Consider the following 16,881-nt stretch of genomic DNA (forward strand, 5'->3'; position numbering starts at 1 on the left):
AATATCGAAAGATTAGTTTTCAACTATATGAATACAACATGTGTAATATGCTTACATCCGTAAATTGTCTTTTGATATAGGAGGAGACGCATTAAAGATAAACAAATGATAAGAAAAAGATAAGAAAAAAAAAAACAGGATTCATCGTTGTCGAAGAGAATAAATTTTATTAATTTCATGTTTGAATGTATACTGTTTCTCCGTCGTAAATATTTACGAACTGCGAGCTGCAACGCGCGCGAGCTTTCGAGAGGGGAAAATTGCAGTTGTTTGCTAGCTCGCATACCACGGAAGCCTTTGTGCGCACACCTCACCCCATCGCGATTACATTCTTGCATCTATAACGCGTTGTTTCTCGAAAATTACCAATTACGGGCCGCGAATGGAAGATTGCGGTCGCTCACCTACATAAAAACAACTCGTTCGAGTGAATTAACGTCGTGGTTATCCGCGCTTTTGCAATTTAAACCTTCAACTGCGATATCGTCGCCGCACATATATCGGTCCAACAAGGATCGAAACATTTGCGGCAGGCGCAAGTAGAAATTCTAACGAACAATATGCATTAAGCCTTCTCGAGATAGTTAATTTATTATTACAATAACATTTATTTATTTTTTTTTTTAAGTTAATACGAGGAAATAATAAATCTGGGCAGAATATGTCCAATATTTTACTGTATTTTTATCTGGCTTGTCGGTAATTTCGAGAAAGTTTCTTCGCGCAGATAAAATATTAATAATCCAACGTTGTAATTAAATTGCGTGCGCGCGCTGACGTAAAATACTGTCACGTGTAACACGTGATATCCGAATACTCGCCTCTATTAAAGTTAACGGATTTTTTGGAGCGTCATTGCGCGATACTGCGATGATAACGTTTGCAACAAACCCCGCGTTCATCGCGTGCGTATCTGTTCGCCGCTTCGGTGCTCCCAAATAGGTTCAAATTATAGACAGCGAAATCGAGATTCTTCCTGAGCTTTCAGCCGAGAAAATTACAGTCGACGAAATACCGCGCGGCTTTTTGTATTCACTTTACGATATTTCATTTCATCGCGTACGCTTGAAAACAACCGAATTATTTGCGGGATACGTGCGGCTTATTTTGCGAGTCGATCCTGCGAAAAAGCGATCAGTGTTGCGAAATTAACTCGCTTCTCCTCGACGGTAAAGCTTTCATACATTTTGGTAAACATCTGCGTATGTAATTTATTTTAAAATTACGATGTACATCTCTGTGCGTAAATTTTGCCCGCAATATACCAGCTAGATATAGGTAGATTATGCATTTGTTTTACGTTGATGGGACTAGGAATATTTGAATGCGGCTCGATCAACACGCCTACTCGAAATAGTTTGATCTATTCAGACGGTCCGAAGGGGACTCAAATAGGGCGGGCCAGTCCTCTATTCGGAAGTCAGAACTATTGGAAAACTACTCGAATCTAATTGAGTATTCGGTTTGGTCTCCGATCGACAAATCGGCAGTTCGCGTTTGCAAACGCGCAACCCACGCTGTGCATACTCGCCATCGATTAATCGAGTTATTAACTTCGCTCGAGGGAAGAAATGACGATGCATCCCACGAAGGTACCAAAGTTCTTGCTGTATAGGGTGTCCCAGAATCATCGAATTCATTACATTAAATATTGAATTCTTTATTCAATTTGAAATCCAGTTTTCCGCAATGAAAACATTAAAACACTTATAACTTTTCAAGTAATTGGAAATAGGAAATTTATTTGAAATAAGGATCTAGCGATATATAGGGAAATTGGAGAATTTTAATGTTATTTTATTTTTTATTATTTAAACAAATTTTAAATTTATTATGTGATATTTATGGATAGTAATTGTTTCCTTCAGAATAATTATTGACTTGAATATATCTCGCATTGAGCATGATTTCTATGATATCATAACATTTATAAGCTGTTACATATCATAATGAATTGTGTCTAAATGAATTTGAGTAATTTGATATCCGAATATGCTCCGATTGTGAGACAAGAGTTGGAACAAACTTTTATATCGATCCTATTAATCGATTTCGTCTTCTTCCGCTTCGCGCTTAATCCTTGCTTAAAATTATCTCAATTAACTCTTCAGCGAAACGGCATATTATTTTGATCGCGAAATTCGAGTGTCGAATCGATCATGATGTCTAAAAAATTGATAAATAAGGAATTGCTGCCTATTAATTTTAATTAATGTATCAATAAAAGTCAAGATATTTTTGAATAAATCCGCATTAAGTTAAATTATAAAGTGAATATTTAAATAACTCAGTCAGAGAAAAAATTAATTTTTTAGGAAGATATTTTTATAGCTATTGTGAAATTTTTATATAAACATCTTAATATCTTTTTAGCGAGAGATCAATATTAAAAGCACAAAATTTAGGTTACGAGTGAATGCATTAATATATATATAATTTAGTATTTTAGCAAAAATAGCAATTCAAAAATATTTTAATCACTATATATCTATGTGATGCATACATCTCATAGTATCTTTAGATTATTCGGTGTATAGATATATTATAATTTGGGACATTCGGTTATTTGAATATTCAGATATATATTAAGATGTTACAGAGAGAGAGACGGGGCGAAGGATTATAGATCCGTCAAACTGACTACATATCTCAAGATATGGCAGCTCGATATACACGACTATATATCTTTACACTACTAAACTACTAAACTACCGTAAAGCATTTAATAGATCAAAAGTTATATGCGAATTGCCAGGGCGCTATCGCGTGACTTTAACCGTCCGCGTTATAACTCTCGTAAATATATATTTTAGTTATTTAGTTTATTAACTTGGTTTACATTTCACACGATTTATCACACGTTTCTCTAAATTGTCTACCATTTTAAATATTAATTGCCTCAAATTATTCGTTTTGTCAACAAGTATGCGACACTGCGCATTGGAATAAAAATATTTGCGTATATTTTCACAACTTGGCGTCTTTAATAATTCAATTTTGATCGATGCAGAAACATCAGCACATTACATCAGCGACCATGTTTGCATTTATATAACGATTTTTTAAAATGAAAAACGTGCATGTGAAATCGTAGCATAAAGGGGCTATTTTTCATATCCCCATTTCCTTTGAATCAATTTGATGAGAGTTTAGAGATAATGCTCCAGCTTCTCAATAAACAAGTCATATTAATTTCTCCCTTCGATATATAAGATTTATATTTCATGTGATCAATTTATTGGGATTATTCTATACTCTACAAATACTTCAAAATAATTTACCTGTCGAGATATTTTGTAACATTTTGTCTCATCAAGTTTATAGCAACTATATAGAAAATAAAAGAGATAACAAAAAATATTGGTATGCAATCAAAAGCAAGATATTAATTGATTAATATTTGATTAATAAATAGTTTTTGTCAATATCTGTGATAATTGATATCAATTTTCACAATAAAAAAGAAGAGAACTTTTTTGTGTTCCGTGAACATATTTGTTCAATTTTGAGGAACAAATAAAAAAATTTTTTTAATTTAATTTTTAAAATTTCTTTTAGTATATGTGTGCTGCTGTGTTTCGTTGCAAGATACGCCAAAAAAAAGAAATCTCTTGAAATTTAAAAGTACAACATTTTTATTTTGCGAAAAGCAACACACGAGACAATTCAGACGGAAAAAAGTCGCGTTTTGGTTTAAACTGGGGGTTCGTAAGGTACGGAGAAAAAAGTATTACGCCAACTAGCGAATCCCGTATCCGCGCGTGGGCAGATAGGTAAATGGACACGAGACTGTCGACGGTGATATCACACGAGGGATATTGCGGATTATACAGGTGCACGTGCGATACTCACCGTTTCCGGCTGCTCGCCCCCAAAGTAATGTACACACACACTCCCATACTCATACATGCATACGAGTGCAGAGCAGCGCGATATTACGTCGCTTTTCGATACTCCGAGAGGGTTCCCTTTTTAGTGTGTGCACACAGTACGTTGTACTCCTACGCGTGAACTACATCGTGCGATTATTTCGCCTCTCAACCGACTTTGAAGGGAAAAACGTTTTCTAATATGTTAGTATTTGATATTTATTCTCGAGAGCGTGTCTTTTTCGAGAGTTTCTGCTATTTACATCTGCAATTTACTTTGCACTAATTATAAACTCATTAAAACCTTTTACAAATTTTAAGATTTCAGTTTGCTTCAGTAAATAGCTAACATTCTGTGTATTTTGTAATTTATTTAAACAGGACATATTTATATTATTTTTTTTGTAATTTACATTAAATTATATTATTACATTTTTTATCTTCTATATAAACACAAATAGTTCTGAATTTTTAAAAATATGTAAATATGACATAGTTTCAAAATATGACATAGTTTCAAAATTTTTTAAAAATTTTTTGAATGTTACATAAACTGTGACACATAAAATTGTGGATATGATTTATAAGATTTTACTGTTATTTGATAAGAGATAAGAGATCTGTTTTTTCCAAATTTTATTGCCATCAAGTACGTACATTATATATTTTGACAATTAACAAGCAGCATTTAGTGAAGGTTTTTGATTTCGCTTCGTTTATACAATTATTAATGCTAAATAAGATATCTCTGTATTTTATGTATGTGTCTATGTGTCCAAACATCATATTTTATTTGTCACGTGTTGTAAGTACTTCATTAAATCGATAATTGTATAGAGTAGAATTATAGCTTTTAAAATCGACATACAGCGTGACCATTAACATAATTACATTTCCGTAGCTGTTCGTATTTCTGTGTTTATTCCTCAGTTTAAATTATTCTTGATTACGTAATTCATTTCAAATTGGTCGGTCTAAAAAATTTACGAGATTCAAATAGGCTTTGCGTAAAATCAATGTATTCTCATCAACGAGCCCTCTGCACTCCGTGAGCAACTCCAAAGCGCGCAATCGATACTCGTAGATAACTATCGCGCGTATCGTTCACCACATTTATCGGGCAACGAACTCGTGCAAATGTCTTTGTTGATGGATGGTGCTTGCGATAACGAAGACAAATCTGCGAACATTATGAGGGGATAACGTGTAGGTGTTACATCCGAGATGCTGATGCAGGAATTTGGATTATATTATGAAGTGATCGGACATTCCGATGGGATTGCACTTTATTCCGTTATGCATTATCAGACTACGCATTGAACAAACCGATACTGCTGGATTCGATTTCAGTGGACATGAAAAAAATTAATTAATACGAAAGCGAGGGATAATATATCTTTAAGAAAATAGACGAACGTGAATGTAAAGAAATAATATGCAGAACAATAATTAGTATTAAAGTTTGAAAAATGATAAATTTTGATTTAAAGCAATTTGATTTTGAACTAGCAGTATAGTAAATATTATATTAAAAATCATATTTCAAATGAAACGCATCAATGAAATGGTGGCAGAATTTTGATCACTCAACTTTTGGAAATTTTCTTTAGTCACGAAATATTCAACGAGTGCATGTAGAAACGCGATAACACAAGTATTACTGCATTCTGTAGAATCGGAGAGTCAGCTAGATGTAGTTAAATCGAGCGACACAAAAGTGAACGATCGTTCGTTCGTTTTTTCATCACGCGATCGACGCGTTCGAGACGAACGATACGAGTATTTCGTGCGATTTCGAAGTTGGTCGCGCACGCCACGTTGAGAATACGGATCCATAATTACCCATTTCGTTTAAAAAATTCATATTTATCCGAACACGATTCAAAGAAGCACGATCGATGTCGACGCGATCGGACTAATCAAGAAATTTGCGCAGACGTGATATTTCGATTTAATCTATTAAAATGGCCAATGTCTAATTTCTGGGATAAGATTTTCAATATAAATTAAATTTTAATGAAATTATTTTTATAATAATCATTTTACACACATAGTATACCTAATTTTTAAACGTATTGAAAACATTAGAGAAATAATTATATATATATTTTTTTAAATTAATCTTACTGCAAAAAGTGACTCCTAAAAAATTCTACTATGTGTGTGTGTGTGTGTGTGTGTGTGTGTGTGTGTGTGTGTGTGTGTGAATTAAAATTATTTCCAGAATTATTTACAGAATAATTTAAAAAATAATTTTTTTATACATACTGTATAATAATATATATAATATATATTCTTCAAACATATATTAAAGGCTTTCTACAAATTATATATATTTCTAGACTTTTGTATATTTTTAAAAATTATTATGCTAGTAAAAATGTTTGTGTCGAAGATTTTATGCTCTGCGCAATCAAGCTTACGTAACAAATTCTTTATATTTTAATTATAACTTTTAATCGCTTAATATTAGAACGTAAAAACATATTGTGACGTTTATCGTGAAGGCGGAGGTGGAAACGCAAAGAATGTGAAAGCTATATTGTACATAAAATTTTATTATTATTTTTTGATGGCACACACATACTTGGATCTCGCTGGTCATAATTATGCGGGGTTTTATGTATCCGCTACGTAAGGGCATATTATACTGTCGGGATCGCAAAGTCTATTTACGCTCGTTTTACAGGCGTATTTACACGGATATTCGTGTTATCCTGGCGTTAATAATATTCGGAGCTTTGTTGCGTTCGTAGATTTTCACTGCGCAGGATTTATTCGTGACACTAGAATAATTTCGCTAGTAAAATATAGAATGGAAATTTATATATTGTTACTGCGACATTATTTTCACTCGGAAGGCATTGATGCATACATTTCGATAAAATATAGTAATTCAGCTTACAATTAGTAATGTAAGCTAAATCAGCAGTATCAAAAATAAGCCAATTACAGCACGCGTTTCCGCGCGCGATCATCTCTTTTCTTTTTAAAATTTTTCGTTAATTTTTTGTTCTTCTTTTGTTATCTTTTTTAGACACATGCGCACGCACACACACACACACACACACACACACACACACACACACACACACACACAGAGGGTACCAAGTATACTTAAAGAATTCATCGCAAAAGTTTTTAAAGAATCCACAGTATGGAAATGCAGTCTATATAAAAAGATCTCTCCAAGCAAAAATGGTTTTTTATCATTTAAAATTTAGTTTTTAACATTTGAGATGAAGTATAGAATTTCCGAGATATCGTTAATGCAATTTTTTTCGAGTTTATCTGCATTGCGTTGCATCACGCTATGACAAACATTTCTTTTTCATATATATCTGATTTTGCATTGTTTGTAGAGACAGAAAACGCAGGAGAAGCACGTAATAGTAAAACGAATATCCCAGCGAGAAACAAAAATTCTATATCACGGTTTGATTAACGTTTCGTCTTCGATATCGATCTTCCGTCACGATGACAGTTCGCATTGCAAGATGAAGAACATTATCTTATGCGAAATTTCGATTCCATATGGGAAACGATTCCTCGAATCTTTTTTTATTTGTACTGGTACAAGTTTTATCCGAAGGTGATATTAAAACGGCAAAAATTTTTCGTTACGATTTTCTCGTTACATCATCCTCCATTCATATTCTCTCTTCTTCCTTCTCGCAGTTTTAATCGATAACAACCGACTACGCGGCCGCAGTTCGATCGCGCGACTGCAGTTTCAATTGAATTACGCAATTCGAGGATCCGATCGGTCGGTACGCGAAAAGTTTCGCGTGCGGATTGAATGTTCGTGTGGATGCGGTCGCGGGGAGGGAAGGGAAGAGTGGACTTTAACAACGTATTCCCCGCGCGCGGATGTTACAATGGTTAACTAGCGGTGGAAGCGACCGTGAATGCACCGAATTGCCTTTGCAATAGGTTTCATCTCGCCAAGAGCAACGCGGCTCTCGCGAAAGGGAAACGCTGTTCGTTTCGGACTTCCGATTTCTTTGCATTCCCTTTGTATGTACCCTCGTCTTCCTCCAACCCTCAGCGGATATCATAAATTTTGTTAAGTCTCTCGGTACCGCAGTCTCTAATGATCCCATCTAAAGTATTCATTAAAATTGAAAGATTTATAAGGGAAAATGAATTTAATCGTGCCATTTGTGATATATGTGTTAGGTTTTATTCTTTTATATTTTACTATAATATTAATTACATTAGCCTGGCATTTTTATGTCATGAAATTGTGTAACACTCGAAGAAGACTTATTAACTTATTACTTATTACTTATTAATATAGCCATGCGTAAATAATTAATAAAAATATATAATTTTTTTTTATATAAAAAAGTTATTTAAATTATATTGCTTTTAAATTGAAAGCGAGATAGGAAATTAAAGATGTAATGTACTTAAATTTAAAAAATATTTTTATTTAATCTTACGCTACTCTCTTATAATACAGAATTTTAGACAAGTATTAAATATATTAAATATATATATTTAATATATCAAAAATTGAGAGACTGTACAGCAGTGTGAAAATTTTAATCATATTAATTTAACAAAATAAGGAAATATGAGTGAAAAATTTTCATATTCCAGATGATGGTTAAAAATAGAAGTCTTATTCCATACGACAGCTGTCAGCCAATCTCTCGAATTCTTTATTTTAGAACTCGAAGCGGCGCGGATTTTCGTCTCATTTCGCAGTTCGACAGATCGCGAGATTCTTCAGCCGGATTTTGCATTTTGCGGTCGTGGTATATTATTCTTTCGATCTTATTGAAAAATAAATTCTTAATATCTAACAAATTTCCGCATTACATTATGATTGCTTGCATCTGCATTTGTGCCAATCTCGATGCAATTATTACGCTTCGCTGATCGCAGCCGACTTTCAGCATCGCAAAACTTTGCAAGATCGATCTCATTTTCTTTTATAAATCACAACGACAAAGATATACAGGATGGTAAAACGTTTGGATTTTAACTTTGTAGGAATATTATTAAATCAGTGCAATAATAATATGTAGCTTATTTTATTTTAGCAAAAATAATAATTATAACAATATTCAAATATCAATTAATCGTAAAATTATTAAAATGTAGGAATTTGTTCAAGAATTTTAGTAACATTTTGTATATTACTATCAGTTAAATAATAAACGTAACACCTTCTTTCGTTCTCGAATAGCGAGAAATAAATGGAAGCAGTGCAATAGAGCGATAGGTCTAGGATGCGCAGAAAAGAGGAACGGGAAGGGAAACTGGGAAATAGTTCCTGTCGAAAGCATGCGACAGGAACGCATATCATTGACCTATCTTTTCAATTTCTCATTTTCTCGGCCTCGTGAGAGGAATCGATGACTGCGAATAATGTCGCGTCGACTTCTCTTATATGCGTGTCAAACTATAGAATAATTTTGAAAGTATTGCCATTGACAATATTTCTCTCTATAATCTATATCTAATCTATATCTTTCTTGAGACATTTTGGTAGAATTAAGAAAATGATAGGCGTACTTAAAATTTAGAGTATATAAGTACAGCACGAATAATATAATAAAAATTAGATAACTCCGTATACGAGAAATATTTAAAAAATCTATTTTTATTCAAGCTATTTTTATCGTACACGTGATTAATCGTATAGAATGAATAAATATTTGATTCAATGGATACACAGAAATATGATTTAAACTTTAAAACGCTAATAGAGTTATTTCTGTTCTCAATTATGATCAGTAGTTCGAAATTTTTTGAATACTTATTATGCAGACACAATATATAAATAATTAAAATTTATTCAATTCAATTAGGAAGGAAACATATATCAGTGTGCTAGCAGATTTACAAATGTAAGAATTAATTAACAAATAGTGCAAATTTTTTAAATGCGATTACTAAATAAATACTGTAACTCAATAATCGGCTAGTAAATATTTTTGAAGCTTCAAAATTTACCTTTGTTAAGTTAGACTTCCATCATAAAAAATCGAAATAACATATGTATATATATAGACCTACAGCAGTTTTTCATTTAAAATATCATATATGTTAAATATGTACTCGTACTACCATATTCATACATTTATTTTTTAGATCGCGAAATATCATTTATTAAAATCACAGATGCTTTATTCGTACTAAAAGATCTAAACAAAAAAAAAAACAAAGATCTTTCTGTCAATTTAAATAATTATTGCAAAATTGCGAACTGGATGATTTTTGTATTTAACTAACGATATTGCAGCGGGTTTTAAAATTTCGACCCTTTGCACAGTTTGTGTGTATATGTATGTGTGCATCATATATTCTTTTTTAACGCTAAAAATAATTTCTATAAAACAAAACTCGTACACGCGATAACCGCGATACATATGCAGATAATACGCGCACGTTGTATTCAGCTCACTCGGAAATTCGAAAAAATGTGTCTACAGCCGCGTTCAATCATAGATTAAAAGCAGATAAGGGAGCGTCCTACTTTTCTCGCACTCTTCCACTATCTTCATGTAAAAATCGTGCGATACAAGCGATCCATCGAAGTGAACGACAATTAATTAAATCTGATTTAATTAATAATGATGATTTATCGTAATATATTCTGCGACAACAACGAGTGATCGTAATTTCTCTGTTAATGTTAATTAATTCCCCTACTAATATATTGATTATTATTTCACTGGTCTGTAGATTAATTCACTGTTCCCTGTAAATACAGAACAATATAAACACACGCGTTCGGATATGAGACATGATTATGACATACAATAGGTCTGTGAAAATATTGGTTTTTATCGCGATATTTTAAGCGCGCCAGAAATTTATCCATGATTATCAAAACTGATATTCCGAAACACTCCCCTCATCATTCTGGGATTAAATAACGATAACGAAATACGACAAAGAAAAGTCGAGCGGAAAAAGAAGGAAAATAAAGTGGCGTTTCTAGAACGGCCCTGATGAAGTTTTCCGGAGCATCTGGCACTCTCGTTAGATCGTTGAGAATTGTTCTGCGCGCGTCCTCCAAGAGACCGACTATGCGTTCTGGGTTATTGGTATTTAAATTTCTTCCATTTCGCGAGAAACGGTCGGTTGCAGGTTAATTACATACCTACATAGGTCGCGTGGGATGTTGTAATTATATTGTCGCCGAGAACGAGCGGCTTCGAGAACAGCGGAGATAATAATAGGGTCCAGAGCTCGACATTTTATTGGTTAAAAAAATCGTTTGTGCATTTGTAAAAGGATTGTGCGAAACGATAAAAGTAATTATAGAGTTTGTTTTGATTGAACGATTAGAATAATTGTATGATTTCATCACGGATTTGAGAGAATCATGGATTAAAGAGAATTTCAGTAGTATAAAAGATCATAGGTCAGACGCATAGGTTTGCCTCAAGGATTAAAATTATTTTCGCAGTCAAAACTTTTCATGCATCATGCTAGTCGTTCTAGATATAAAGCTAGACTTTTTCAACGTTTTCTTTTTTACGTAATTGCAAAGAATTGTATTGTGGTATTGTTAAAACAGAAAAGATTATTTGGATTATTACATTCCATCTTTACGAGATCGTAACAAAAATTTTTGATTCTATATTATGCAATTATATTAAATGTATAAAATCTTACAAAATCATAAAATTATTGCAATAAATTGAATTTTGTTATTAAATACAAAATTTTTATTATTATAGAGTTTGTATTGATTGAACGATTAGAATAATTGTATGATTTCATCACGGATTTGAGAGAATCATGGATTAAAGAGAATTTCAGTAGTATAAAAGATCATAGGTCAGACGCATAGGTTTGCCTCAAGGATTAAAATTATTTTCGCAGTCAAAACTTTTCATGCATCAAGCTAGTCGTTCTAGATATAAAGCTAGACTTTTTCAACGTTTTCTTTTTTACGTAATTGCAAAGAATTGTATTGTGGTATTGTTAAAACAGAAAAGATTATTTGGATTATTACATTCCATCTCTACGAGATCGTAACAAAAATTTTTGATTCTATATTATGCAATTATATTAAATGTATAAAATCTTACAAAATCATAAAATTATTGCAATAAATTGAATTTTGTTATTAAATACAAAATTTTTATTATTATAGAGTTTGTTTTGATTGAACGATTAGAATAATTATATGATTTCATCACGGATTTGAGAGAATCATGGATTAAAGAGAATTTCAGTAGTATAAAAGATCATAGGTCAGACGCATAGGTTTGCCTCAAGGATTAAAATTATTTTCGCAGTCAAAACTTTTCATGCATCATGCTAGTCGTTCTAGATATAAAGCTAGACTTTTTCAACGTTTTCTTTTTTACGTAATTGCAAAGAATTGTATTGTGGTATTGTTAAAACAGAAAAGATTATTTGGATTATTACATTCCATCTCTACGAGATCGTAACAAAAATTTTTGATTCTATATTATGCAATTATATTAAATGTATAAAATCTTACAAAATCATAAAATTATTGCAATAAATTGAATTTTGTTATTAAATACAAAATTTTTATTATTATAGAGTTTGTATTGATTGAACGATTAGAATAATTGTATGATTTCATCACGGATTTGAGAGAATCATGGATTAAAGAGAATTTCAGTAGTATAAAAGATCATAGGTCAGACGCATAGGTTTGCCTCAAGGATTAAAATTATTTTCGCAGTCAAAACTTTTCATGCATCATGCTAGTCGTTCTAGATATAAAGCTAGACTTTTTCAACGTTTTCTTTTTTACGTAATTGCAAAGAATTGTATTGTGGTATTGTTAAAACAGAAAAGATTATTTGGATTATTACATTCCATCTCTACGAGATCGTAACAAAAATTTTTGATTCTATATTATGCAATTATATTAAATGTATAAAATCTTACAAAATCATAAAATTATTGCAATAAATTGAATTTTGTTATTAAATACAAAATTTTTATTATTATAGAGTTTGTTTTGATTGAACGATTAGAATAATTGTATGATTTCATCACGGATTTGAGAGAATCATGGATTAAAGAGAATTTCAGTAGTATAAAAGATCATAGGTCAGACGCATAGGTTTGCCTCAAGGATTAAAATTATTTTCGCAGTCAAAACTTTTCATGCATCATGCTAGTCGTTCTAGATATAAAGCTAGACTTTTTCAACGTTTTCTTTTTTACGTAATTGCAAAGAATTGTATTGTGGTATTGTTAAAACAGAAAAGATTATTTGGATTATTACATTCCATCTCTACGAGATCGTAACAAAAATTTTTGATTCTATATTATGCAATTATATTAAATGTATAAAATCTTACAAAATCATAAAATTATTGCAATAAATTGAATTTTGTTATTAAATACAAAATTTTTATTATTATAGAGTTTGTTTTGATTGAACGATTAGAATAATTGTATGATTTCATCACGGATTTGAGAGAATCATGGATTAAAGAGAATTTCAGTAGTATAGAAGATCATAGGTCAGACGCGTAGATTTGCCTCAAGGATTAAAATTATTTTCGCAGTCAACACTTTTCATGCAGCATGCTAGTCGTTCTAGATATAAAGCTAGACTTTTTCAACGTTTTCTTTTTTACGTAATTGCAAAGAATTGTATTGTGGTATTGTTAAAACAGAAAAGATTATTTGGATTATTACATTCCATCTCTACGAGATCGTAACAAAAATTTTTGATTCTATATTATGCAATTATATTAAATGTATAAAATCTTACAAAATCATAAAATTATTGCAATAAATTGAATTTTGTTATTAAATACAAAATTTTTATTATTATAGAGTTTGTTTTGATTGAACGATTAGAATAATTGTATGATTTCATCACGGATTTGAGAGAATCATGGATTAAAGAGAATTTCAGTAGTATAGAAGATCATAGGTCAGACGCGTAGATTTGCCTCAAGGATTAAAATTATTTTCGCAGTCAACACTTTTCATGCATCATGCTAGTCGTTCTAGATATAAAGCTAGACTTTTTCAACGTTTTCTTTTTTACGTAATTGCAAAGAATTGTATTGTGGTATTGTTAAAACAGAAAAGATTAATATATTTGGATTATTACATTCCATCTCTACGAGATCGTAACAAAAACTTTTGATTCTATATTATGCAATTATATTAAATAATGCAATTGTATAAAATCTTATAAAATCATAAAATTATTGCAATAAATTGAATTTTGTTATTAAATACAAAACTTTTATTATTATATTTAGAAAAGATTTGTGTATTTGATTTGATAATAATTATTATACTTATAATTAGATTAAAAAGAAAATAGTAATATTTTTTGACATAAAATAATTTATATTTTATTTAGTTTGTATTTTCTCGCAAAAATTTTTTTATGGAAAATGTTTGGAAAATGCAAATTGCAATGGAGAATACACAACTATATTGTAGCATTAAAAGCTCTCTATCTTCCTTGCGTAGCACGCTTCTACTTCGGGAAGGAAAATATTTGCGAGATGGTCGATAGTGTTCATTTCGTGAAAACGATATTTCGACGGTATGTCGTGCGAAAACACGCATTACGAGATTAAAACAAACGGTTGAAATGGATAAAAACGTACACACTCGCGCACTCTTTATCTCGGTTGGCAAACAAATTGCGCAGCGATGCTTTCGCGCAAACAATGCAGTTTGTTCAAGAAACAAATGCAACATTCGCGTCAGGTTTTGCTGCATTCGACTTGATACAGTATGAAAAGGTTTCTCTATAGTTTCTTAGTGGCCAATTTTTTTTTTCCAAATTTTTTTACCTTTGACTAAGCCGGAGAGAGGTCAGCTATGGGTCGGTATTTGTTGAAAACACGAAAAGACGTTCCTCACATATTGTTCTGTGTTATCGTCAAAGTTTCTCAACGTCTTCGACTCTACTTCGCATGCACTCGTATACCGGATGACAAAATAAAAATTTAGAATTAAACATATTTAATTTTTTGTCAAGAACAATTTTTTGTAAAAAACCAGGAAAAAATTATAGATAATTTTAGTATTTATATATATGTAATGTGAATCATGTTTTTAACAATATTTTAATTATATGCTAAAACAACGGGTTAACAGATAATAGTTTCATGTGATCGAAATATAGTAATTTTAATATTTTTGCTACATATATCTTTTTTTATCTTTTTTTGTTTCTCGAGTCGTAAGTGATACATATACAACAATATGTACAATCTAAGTTATGTGCAATCTATTTTGCTGAATTTTGTAATTTTTATCCGACCACCCGGTATTAGCGTAGCGGACGAAACTCCGGAGTTACAATCAGGACTTTCGAATGCGAGGTCTGCTTGGGAATGTCGGCGTACATTCGACGAAAACTTTTGCAGTTCGAGTGTGAACGTTTTCTGTCTTGCAGCGTTTTTCAAAAGTACCGCAAGCTATCAAGTAAACACATTCGTTGGATTGACCTATTTGCTAAGATTTAAGAGATAGTTTACCGCGATCCATCAATATCGGATGGACATTATCTGGCGGATAAAATACTAACGAGAAATCGGGAAAGATACATATATAATAACGATTCATCTTGTGTGTATTTTATTTAAAGATCTATGACATATATGTCATCGAGGGTTTATTATCTTGATATTGATATTGCATTCAAACTGTTTACGGAACTGTTGTGTTGTTGAGTTGATAATTACGATAATAAATCGATGGACTGTTGAGGAATTTTGAAATATCACTATTAGTTTGGAAATAAATGTTAATTGATGCATTTTTGTGTTAGCAAGAGTAATAACTCGACGATAAAAAATGTATTGCCTCTGGCATTTCTTCTTTATAATTTATAGATATATTATTAATATACAACACACTAATTAATACTTTGAATCCGGAGAGCGTATTAACACCCCGGTGGGATTTGCAATGTAGTCTGCCGGACTCAAAGTGTTAATTATGCCAAACGACGCAGACTAATAGAAGCTATTATCTCGAGGCATATGAGCATTAAACTGGCGTTAATAATTCAATTGTCATAAATAATAATAAATAAATGATGTATAATTTATTTTCTTCTCTCTAATGCTGCAGGATTTATTTTGACGGAGATTCTATACAATTTAAATAATAAAGATAGAATTAATTCTTGACAATCAATTGCAAAGAAACGAAATTAAGGAATGTATTGGAATATAATTACAATTAGAAATTTTGATCTTAAAATTAAATAGATTTGATATTTTGCAATCAACGCGAGCGTATTCAGTATAAACTACAAACGTGTTAATTGTGTATTTATACGAGCTCAATTTCTTCGATTTCTGCAATAGAGAAATTGCCGACTCGACAATCGACATTAAAGATTCTCCGCGGCTCCTTGAATTTCTGACCAGGCAAAATCGTCGTTCGCCGTCTCCCGATTCGTGTTGTATCGTTCTCGAATCGCGATTTCTGCGACACCATGCTTTCTCAGCGCATCTCGAGTCGCGAATTTGGGAGTTTTCACCTTTCTCTCGGCAGGCATCTACACATCCGGTTATTCGGATCGGGGAACCACCTTTATATGGTACTTTCGCGCAGCATCTTTTCTCTTTACCTCACTTGTTTTATTTGAGTTTCTTGTTCGCATCCGTCCTACCTTCTGTTTTTGCCTTTATTTCTTTTCCGCTTTAGCAAACAATTCAATTTTGATGCATCATTTAAACGCCATCGAATTAATGACGTAACTCAAAGAGAGATATGCGCTATTCGATCTAATTATTTTGTATAAACAGTAAATACAGCTACAAAGATAAATACCATCGAATTAATTAAAAATTTTTCATCAAATTTTAGAATTCTCTTTTATTCGCGGTCACATTAAAATTTGATATTAAAACCGAAAAGAAATTTTTTGCGAAACAAAAAATATCGCAATCTTTTTTTAAATATATTACTATGTAGGATAATTTCTCTTTATATCTCATTTCTTTTTAAATAAAGTTTGTACCGTGTCCAGACCATTGATAATAACTGAAATAATAGTAGAAGTTTA

The 16,881-nt window shown here is 31.7% G+C and overlaps 1 protein-coding gene across 1 annotated transcript in view; it reads right to left on the reverse strand.

Annotated features, from left to right (window-relative positions):
• LOC145937593 (uncharacterized) overlaps positions 1-16,881 on the reverse strand; it is a 227,773-nt gene that overhangs the window by 33,579 nt on the left and 177,313 nt on the right. The window lies entirely within an intron of this gene.

Source organism: Prenolepis imparis, unplaced genomic scaffold, assembly GCF_030444845.1.
Source record: "Prenolepis imparis isolate NDT839.2.m4 unplaced genomic scaffold, iyPreImpa1.0 SCAF_6, whole genome shotgun sequence".
In the NCBI taxonomy this organism is placed as follows: Eukaryota; Metazoa; Arthropoda; class Insecta; order Hymenoptera; family Formicidae; genus Prenolepis; species Prenolepis imparis.